Source organism: Coturnix japonica, chromosome 20 (genome assembly GCF_054131305.1).
Source record: "Coturnix japonica strain WE chromosome 20, WE-NBRP24, whole genome shotgun sequence".
NCBI classification, from domain to species: Eukaryota; Metazoa; Chordata; class Aves; order Galliformes; family Phasianidae; genus Coturnix; species Coturnix japonica.
The window spans coordinates 9,968,475-9,977,384 of NC_140682.1; the positions used below are offsets into that span (position 1 = coordinate 9,968,475).

At 53.8% G+C, this 8,910-nt stretch overlaps 1 long non-coding RNA gene across 2 annotated transcripts; it reads left to right on the forward strand.

Moving 5' to 3' along the window:
- Positions 1-1,275: 1,275 nt before the first annotated feature.
- LOC146757649 (uncharacterized) lies at positions 1,276-3,971 on the forward strand. 2 transcript variants are annotated; one of them, XR_014936044.1, is made up of 4 exons: positions 1,276-1,379; positions 1,681-1,804; positions 2,713-2,814; positions 3,605-3,971. It is a non-coding gene; the product is annotated as an uncharacterized LOC146757649 (long non-coding RNA). The 2 variants fall into 2 exon arrangements; XR_014936043.1 differs by having other exon boundaries at positions 2,713-3,971.
- Positions 3,972-8,910: the final 4,939 nt, after the last annotated feature.

Here is an 8,910-nt window from a genome sequence, read left to right on the forward strand (position 1 = left end):
TGGCAGTTGTGGGGCAGGAGTTTGGACCTGTGGTTTAAGAAATGGCATTTGTTTGCAGGAGGTGGTACTTGTGGGGCAGGTGGTGGTATCTGTGGGGTGGGGGTGTAACTTGTGGGGCAGGAGGTGGTGATAGAGGGACGGGAGGTGGCATTTTATGGCGGGAGGTGGCACTTGTAGGGCAGGATGTGGAAGTTGTGAAGCGGGAGGTGGCACTTGTGTGGCGGGAGGTGGAATTTGTGGGGTGGTATGCAACAGATGTGAGGCAGGAAATGGCACTTGTGGAGCAGGAGGTGGAAGTTGCGCGTCAGGATTTGGCACTTGTGGGGCGGGAGATGGCACTTGTGGGGCAGGACGTGGCACTTGTGTGTCTGGAGGTTAAACTTGTGGGGCGGGAGGTGGCACTTGTGGGGCGGGAGATGGCACTTGTGTGTCTGGAGGTTAAACTTGTGGGGTGGGAGGTGGCACTTGTGGGGAAAGAGGTGGCACTTGTGGGGCAGGAGGTGGCAAATGTGGGGCAGGAGTTGGTACATGTGGGATAGGAGGTGGCACTTGTGGGGCAGGAGGTGGATGATGTGGGGCAGGAGCTGGCAATTGTGAAGCATGAGCTGGCACTTTTAGGGCTGGAATTGGCACTTGTGCCACGGGAGGTGGCACTTGTGGGGTGGGAGGTGGATGATGTGGGGCAGGAGGTGGATGTTGCGTGGCAGGATTTGGCCCTTGTGGGGCGGGAGATGGCACTTGTGGGGCAGGACGTGGCACTTGTGGAGCGGGATGGGGCACTTGTGGGGCCTGAGGTGGCACTTGTAGGGCAGGAGGTGGCATTTGTGGGGCGGGAGGTGGAAGCTGTGAGGCAGGGGGTGGCACTTGTAAGGCAGGAGGTAGAACTTGTGGGGCAGGAGTTGGCACTTGTGGGGCGCGAGTTGGCACTTGTGGGGCAGGTAGTTGCATTAGTGGGGCAGGAGTTGGCACTTGTGGGTCAGGTGGTGGCACTTGTGGGGCGGGATGTGGAAGTTGTGGGGCGTGAGGTGTCACTTGTGGGGCGGAAGTTGACACTGTTGGGGTGTGAGGTGGCACTTGTGGGGCGGAAGGTGGAACGTATGGGGTGGGAGGTTGGGCTGCTGAGGCCGGGCTGGTTTTCCATTTCTTTATAAACTGGGGTGCATCCACAGCAGCACTTATCTCCTGTTTTTGTTGTTGCTGTTGTTCAAGATAATTAAAGGATGCTACGTCTGTTTGTTGTCATCCTGCTTTCTTTTCTCTGTCTTGCAGGTCAGCTCGTGCTAGAAGTCGATGGTATCGCTGTATGAATCAAGGGCAGTTTAGGAGCAGCTGCTGATGGAAGAAACGAAGTCCAGGCTAATAAATGGAAGTATCTTCTGGTAAGGTGTCAAAGGTGGCAGTCATCATTAAAACCAAAGGGCTGGCTCATCCGAGTGCTTGCTGACTGATGCTTGGGAGTATCTCGTTCTCCAGCTGTATGATACGGAAGCTAAATATGCTGAGCCGTTACAGCTTGTGCTGAAGTTGTGATTGTGCTCCCAGATGTTTCCTTTAGTGGTAAATCATGTTCTGGCACTGTGGTAGTCCTATCTCTGGCATGATCAGGAGCCTGGAGCACCGTGTCTGGTTGCGAGCCTTGTGTGCCTGTTTCCATGAACCTTGCTTTCTTTCTCTCTTCAGAGTAAGGGCAGGGTGCTTCCTTGCTTTTGGTGGATTCATTCAGGAGGCTGTCAGAAGGCCAATTGCAGTGTTCATAACACGGAGGGACACAATGGGAATGGACTCTCGTTACCACCATGCAAAAGTGAGTTTCTTATGAGTGATATAATTTTGATTATTACTTCTGAGCAGTTGCAGTGTGATAGAGGATGTCACGAAACTATTTATTTGGGAGCACAGGGAAGAGTCATGAGAACCGAAAATGTAGTTTCTGTTTTGGCTGTCAAAATGGTGGAGTTTTTTTGGGAGGACAGTGTCTGGTCTTCCTGTTAGCAGGCCCCCTCTGAGAAATTGGGCTTTGCTTGCTGCTTTGCTGTGCCTACCTGCCTGCTCCCTGTGCTTGCTGTGTCTGATACCAGCGGTCGTGGAACATGCTCCCTGAGGCTGTGGGCCTGGCCCTGAGCTGCTGCAGCTTAAAGGCCGTTTGAGTTTAGGTTGTCCTTCCTGGAGCATCAGGTTGGACTTGATAATCCTCGTGGTTCCTTTACAACTTGGGCTATTCTGTGGTTCTGTGGTCTTGGTGGTTTGCCTGGGAAATACCAGATGGTTTTATTCCCCCAATTTTTTATGGCATTTGAACTTGTTTCAATTCTAAATGTGGGAGAGGAGATGGATAAGGGTAGGGTAAGGGTAAGGGTAGGTTGCTTTTTTCTTTTTCCTATTCTCCTAGGTATTTTCTGCCCATGTTGTGATAACTCTCTAACCAGAAATGTTCTTAATGCTCATGAAAAGGCTTTACTGGCAGCACACAATTTGACCATAGGACTGCTTGCTGGATTAATTTCTATGGATTGATTGTATGCTTTTTGAGGTGGTATGTTCAGTTTATCTTTTGAAAGGCTGTCAGCTTTTGAGGTCGCTGAGGTGTCTTGCTTTATCAGTCTCTAGCAGCTTGCTGGAGCTTGAAGTAGTTGAATCGTCCCATACAGAGCTGTTAAATAAAACCTTATAATCACTTTGTTTGTCACCTTACTGCCCTTCTTGTCTCCCTAGAGCCCAGCTGTCTTCCTGGGATTGCTGAGCAGCTGCCTTTCGCTGTCTCCTGCCTATCAGATCAAAAACCAGTGGTGTAAAACTGAGTTGGAATTTGGTGGCGTAAGTCCTTGAGTATTCTTTATTTCTGTAAAAGGCGCTGGATGTCTCAAGATGGAAGTCCAGATACCTACCCAAGTGTATTACAGCAATCACAGAATTTCTATTTCAGAGACTTTTTCAAAGCCCTTCAGATGGAAAGGCAAAGGGAAGTGCAACTTTGGAGTAGTAAATGGTGCTTATTAAAATGTAAAGAGGTCTAATTGGTGTAAATGGACTCCAGTCACACTGGTGTATAGCTTTCTTTATGAGGGTACTCAGGAATTCTTCTGACAATGAGTGATACAGTCCCAGCTCCAGGTGCGTGCTCAGCTTGGAAATGCATGCACATAGCTTTTGCTTGGCCAGCTGCTTTGACTGCATTGCACTACATCATCTTGTCTTGATCTCTTTGCTCCCTCCATCAAAAGTTTTGCTCGGCCTAGACTCGTTGCAGATACTGACTGTGTTATTTTGATCCACATGAGATCAATACAGAAATGAATACAGAAAATTAAGTAGGGTTGTGCAGCACGAATTTGAACGTCTATGGAGACCACCCTTTGTGGGACTCAGACTTGCAGAACTAGCTCCTTGAAGAGAGGGGCTCCCAAGGTATTAACCCATATAAACCGTTGCTCTTCAGCATCTTCCTTCGTCAGTAACATAGATGATGGCAGGTTTGCAGACGATACAAACTGAGCAGTGCAGTCAATATATTGTAGGGGAGGGAAGCCAACCAGAGGGACCGGGACAGGCTGGAGAGGTTGCGGGCGTCCCTTTATTTTCCTTTGTTGTTTCCTTCTGGTTACAGGGAGGTGTCCGTCCCTTCTGCCACTGTGAAGTTGCTGTGGGGAATGAAACCGTCTGCAATTGTGGAAGGAGGGTCACTGCATGAGGAGGGGCTGCACATTCAGACATATGGAAGTTGATGGGAGTGTTTGCCTACAGATGTGTTCTCAATTTCAGTCCCCCAAACCAATGAATTTCTGTATGAATGTGCTTTTACAGGCAAGATTCATTGACTTTAAAATGATACTGGTTTTGATGACGACGAGGGGGGCTGGGTGGTTGTACAGGGAAGACAATTGAATGCTGCCAGAGATCTGCGTTTATCAGGCAGGAAACAGTGGGCATTGGCCTCCCGTGAGCTGGGCTTGATACTGATCTACCGGGACTCTTCTGTCCTGGATATCTTTAGAGAACATTGTTCTAGCTGCTTGTAGTTGTAAGGCGTGGGAAAGGAAACAGTGGTAAAGAACTAAGAACCTGCAAGATAGTTTTGGATAGGGCGGTGGATGTAGTTTACCATGATTTCAGCAAGGCATCTGGTACTGTCTCCCAGGACATCCTTATAACAAGCTGAGCAAGCGTGGGATAGATGAGTGGACAGAGAGGTGGGTTGAGAAGTGGCTGACTGGCAGAGCACAGAGAGACGTTGTTGGCAGTGCAGAATCCAGGTGGAGGCCTGTAACTAGCGGCGTCCCCCAGGGGTCAGTGCTGGGTCCGGTCTTGTTCAATATCTTCATCAACGACCTTGATGAGGAGATAGTGACCACCCTCAGTAAGTTTGTGATGACACGAAGTTGGGAGGACTGGCTGACACGCCTGAAGGCTGTGCTGCCATTCAGCAAGACCTGGACAGGCTGGAGAGCTGGGCAGTAAGAAACCGGATGAGGTTTAACAAAAGCAAGTGTAGAGTCTTGCACCTAGGGAGCAGTAATTGCATGCACCAGTACAGGCTGGGGGAAGAGCTGCTGGAGAGGAGCTCTGAAGAGAGGAACCTGGGTGTCCTGGTGGACGACAGATTGACCATGAGCCAGCAGTGTGCCCTTGTAGCCAAAAAAGCCGATGGAATACTGGGGTGTATTACAAAGAGCATGGACAGCAGGTCAAGGTGGCACTTGTGGGGAGGAAAATGGAAGTTGTGGGGCAGGGGGTGGCACTTGTGAAGCAGGAGGTGGCACTTGTGGGGTAGGATGTGGAAGTTCTTGAGCAGGAAATGGCAGTTGTGGAACAGGAGGTGGCATTTGTGGGTCAGGAGGTGGAAGTTGTGAGGTGGGAGGTAAAAGTTGGGGGAAGGAGGAGGCACGTGTGGGGCGGGAGGTGGAAGTTGTGGGGCGGGAGGTGGAAGTTGTAAGGCGGGAAATAGCACTTGTGGGGTGGGAGGCGGCACTTGTGTGGCAGGAGGTGGGACACTTGTGTGGAGGGAGGTGGCACTTGTGGGGCAGGAGGTGGCACTTGAGGGGCAGGAGGTGGAAGATGTGGGGCAGGAATTGGCATTGCAGTGCGGGATGTGGAACTGGTGGGGCAGGAGATGGCACTTGTGGGGCTGGTGGTGGCACTTGTGGAGCGGGAGGTGGCACTTGTATGGCAGGAGGTGGCACTTGTGGGCCGGGAGGTGGATGATGTGGGGCAGGATGTGGCACTTGTGGGGTGGGAGCTGGTAATAGTGGGGTGGGAGGTGGCAGTTGTGGAGCAGGATGTGGAAGATGTGGGGCTGGTTGTGGCAGTTGTGGGGCTGGAGGTTTAAGTTGTGGGTCGGGAGGTGGCATTTGTAAAACAGGAGGTGGCACTTGTGGGGCAGGAGGTGGCACTTGTGGGGCAGGAGGTGGCACTTGTGGGGCAGGAGGTGGCACTTGTGGGTCATGAGGAGGAAGTTGGGCAGTTAATGACACTTGTGGGGCGGGAGGTGGATGATTTGGAGCGGGAGGTGGCAGTTGTGTGGCAAAATGTGGCACTTGTGGGGCATGAACTGGCACTTGTGGGGCATGAACTGGCAATTGTGGGGCAGAAATTGGCACTTGTGGGGCAGGAGGTGGATGATGTGGGGCAGCAGTTGGCACTTGTTGGGTGGGAGGTGGATGATGTGGGGCAGGAGGTGGCAATTGTGGAGCAGGAGGAGGATGTTGCGGGTCAGGGTTTGGCACTTGTGGGGCAAGAGGTTGAATTTGTGGGGTGGTAGGTGGCTAATGTGGGGCAGGAAATGGCACTTGTGGGGCAGGAGTTGGCACATGTGGCACAGGAGGTGGCACTTATGGGGCAGGAAATGGCACCTGTGGGGCAGGAGTTGGAACCTGTGGGGTAAGAAATGGCACTTGTTGGGCAGGTGGTGGCACTTGTGGGGCGGGAGGTGGCACTTGTGGGGCAGGAAATGGCACCTGCGGGGCAGGAGTTTGGACCTGTGGTTTAAGAAACGGCATTTGTTTGCAGGAGGTGGCACTTGTGGGGCAGGAGTTTGGACCTGTGGTTTAAGAAATGGCATTTGTTTGCAGGAGGTGGTACTTGTGGGGCAGGTGGTGGTGCCTGTGGGGTGGGGGTGTAACTTGTGGGGCAGGAGGTGGTGATAGAGGGACGGGAGGTAGCATTTTATGGCGGGAGGTGGCACTTGTAGGGCAGGATGTGGAAGTTGTGAAGCGGCAGGTGGCACTTGTGTGGCGGGAGGTGGAATTTGTGGGGTGGTATGCAACAGATGTGGGGCAGGAAATGGCACTTGTGGGGCAGGAGTTGGTAAATGTGGGACAGGAGGTGGTACTTGTGGGGTAGGAAATGGCACCTGTGGGGCAGGAGTTGGAACATGTGGGGTAAGAAATGGCACTTGTTGGGCAGGAGGTGGCAATTGTTAGACGAGAGTTGGAACTTGTGGGGCAGGAGGTGGCACTTGTGGGGCGGGAGGTGGCACTTGTGGAAATGGAGATGGCACTAGTGGGGCAGGTAGTGGCACTTGTGGGGCGGGATATGGAACTTATGGGGCAGGAGTTGACACTTTTGGGGCAGGAGGCGGAAGTTGTGGGGCTGGACATGGCACTTGTGGGGCGGGAGTTGGATGATGTGGAGCAGCAGCTGGCACTTGTGGGGAAGGAGGTGGCACTTGTTGGGCGGGAGGTGGAACTTATGGGGCGTTACGTGGAAGTTGTGGGGCAGGAGGTGGCTCTTTTGAGGCAGGAAGTGGCACTTGTGGGCCAGGACATGGAAGTTGTAGGGCGGGAGGTGGCACTTGTGGGGTGGGAGGTGGTAGATGTTGGGCAGGAGGTGGCACTTGTGGGGTGGGAGGTGGCACTTGTGGGGCAGGAGGTGGAAGTTGTGGAGTGGGAGGTGGCATTTGTGGGGTGAAATGTGGCACTTGTGGGGCAGGAGGTTGCACTTGTGGGGCAGGAGGTGGCACTTGTGGGGCGGAAATTGGAACTTGTTGGGAGGGAAGAAGTACTTGTGGGGCAGGAAGTGGCTCTTGTCGGGCAGGAGCTGGCACTTGTGGGGCAGGAGCTTGCACTTGTGGGGCAGGAGGAGGAAGTTGGTCAGTCAGTGACACTTGTGGGGCAGGAGGTGGTTTATTTGGGGGGAGGAGGCAGTGGTGTGGAGAAATGTGGCACTTCAGGGGAATGAGCTGGCGCTTGTGGGGCAGAAATTGGCACTTATGGGGCAGGAGGATGTCTTTGTCGGTCAGGAGGTGGCACTTGTGAGCAGGAAGTGGATGACGTAGTGCAGGAGCTGGCACTTGTGAAGCATGAGCTGGCACATGTGGGGCAGGAATTGGCACTTGTGGGGCAGGTGGTGGCTCTTGTTGGGTGGGAGGTGGACGATGTGGGGCAGGAGGTGGCACTTGTGGAGCAGGAGGTGGCACTTGTGGTGCAGGAGGTGGCACTTGTGGGGCAGGAATTGGCACTTGTGGGGCAGGAGGTGGATGATGTGGGGCAGGAGGCTGTCTTTGTGCGGTGGGATGTGGCACTTGTTGGGCAGGAAGTTGATGATGTGGGGCATGAGCTGGCATTTGTGAAGCATGAGCTGGCACTTGTGAAGCAGGAATTGGCACTTTTGGGGCAGGAGGTGGAACTTGTGGGGTGGGAGGTGGAATTTGTGGGGTGGTAGGTGAAACTTGTAAGGCAGGAGTTGGCACATGTGGGGGGGGAAATGGCACTTGTGGGGCAGGAAATGGCACCAGTGGGGTAGGATTTGGAACCTGTGGGGTAAGAAATGGCACTTGTTGGGCAGGAGGTGACACTTGTGGGGCGGAAGTGGAACTTGTTTGTCATGTGGCCACAATTGTTGGGCGGGAGGTGGCACTTGTGGGGCAGGAGGTGGCAATTGTGGGGCGGGAGGTGGAAGTTGTGGGGCAGGAGGTGGCACTTGTGGGGCGGAAATTGGAACTTGTTGGGAGGGAAGAGGTACTTGTGGGGCAGGAAGTGGTTCTTGTCGGGCAGGAGCTGGCACTTGTGGGGCAGGAGGTTGCACTTGTGGGTCAGGAGGATGAAGTTGGGCGGTCAGTGACACTTGTGGGGCAGGAGGTGGATTATTTGGGAAGGGAGGTGGCAGTGGTGTGGCAAAATGTGGCACTTGTGGGGCAGGAGCTGGCACTTCAGAGGAATGAGCTGGCACTTGTAGGGCAGGAATTGGAACTTGTGGGGAAGGAGGTGGATGATGTGGGGCAGGAGGTGGTCGTTGTGGGGCAGGAGGTGGCACTTGTGGGGCAGGAGGTGGAAGTTGAAGGACAGGACCTTGCACTTGTGGGGCATGAACTGGCACTTGTTGGGCAGGAGGTGGCACTTGTGGGGCGGAAGTGGAACTTGTAAAACAGGAGGTGGAAATTGTGGGGCTGTAGGTGTAACTTGTGGTGCAGGAAGTGGAACTTCTGGGGCAGGAGGTGGCGATAGAGGGGCAGGAAGAGGCACTTTTGGGGTGGGAGGTGGATGATGAGGGGCAGGAGCTGGCACTTGTGAAGCATGAGCTGGCACTTGTGGGGCTGGTGCTGGCACTTGTGGGGCAGGAATTGGCACTTGTAGGGTGGGAGGTGGAAGTTGTGGGGTAGGAAATGGCACTTGTGGGGCAGGAGTTGGCACATGTGAAACAGGAAATGGCACTTGTGGAACAGGAAATGGCACCTGTGGGGCAGGAGTTGGAACCTTTGGGGTAAGAAATGGCACTTGCTGGGCAGGAGGAGGAACTTGTGGGGCAGGAAGTGGAACTTGTTTGTCATGTGGCCACAATTGTTGAGCGGGAGGTGGCACTTGTGGGGCAGGAGGTGGCACTTTTGGGGAGGGATGTGGTACTTGTGGGGCTGGAGGTGGCACTTGTATGGCGGGATGTTGAAGTTGTGGGGCGGGAGGTGGCATTTGTGGGGCTGGA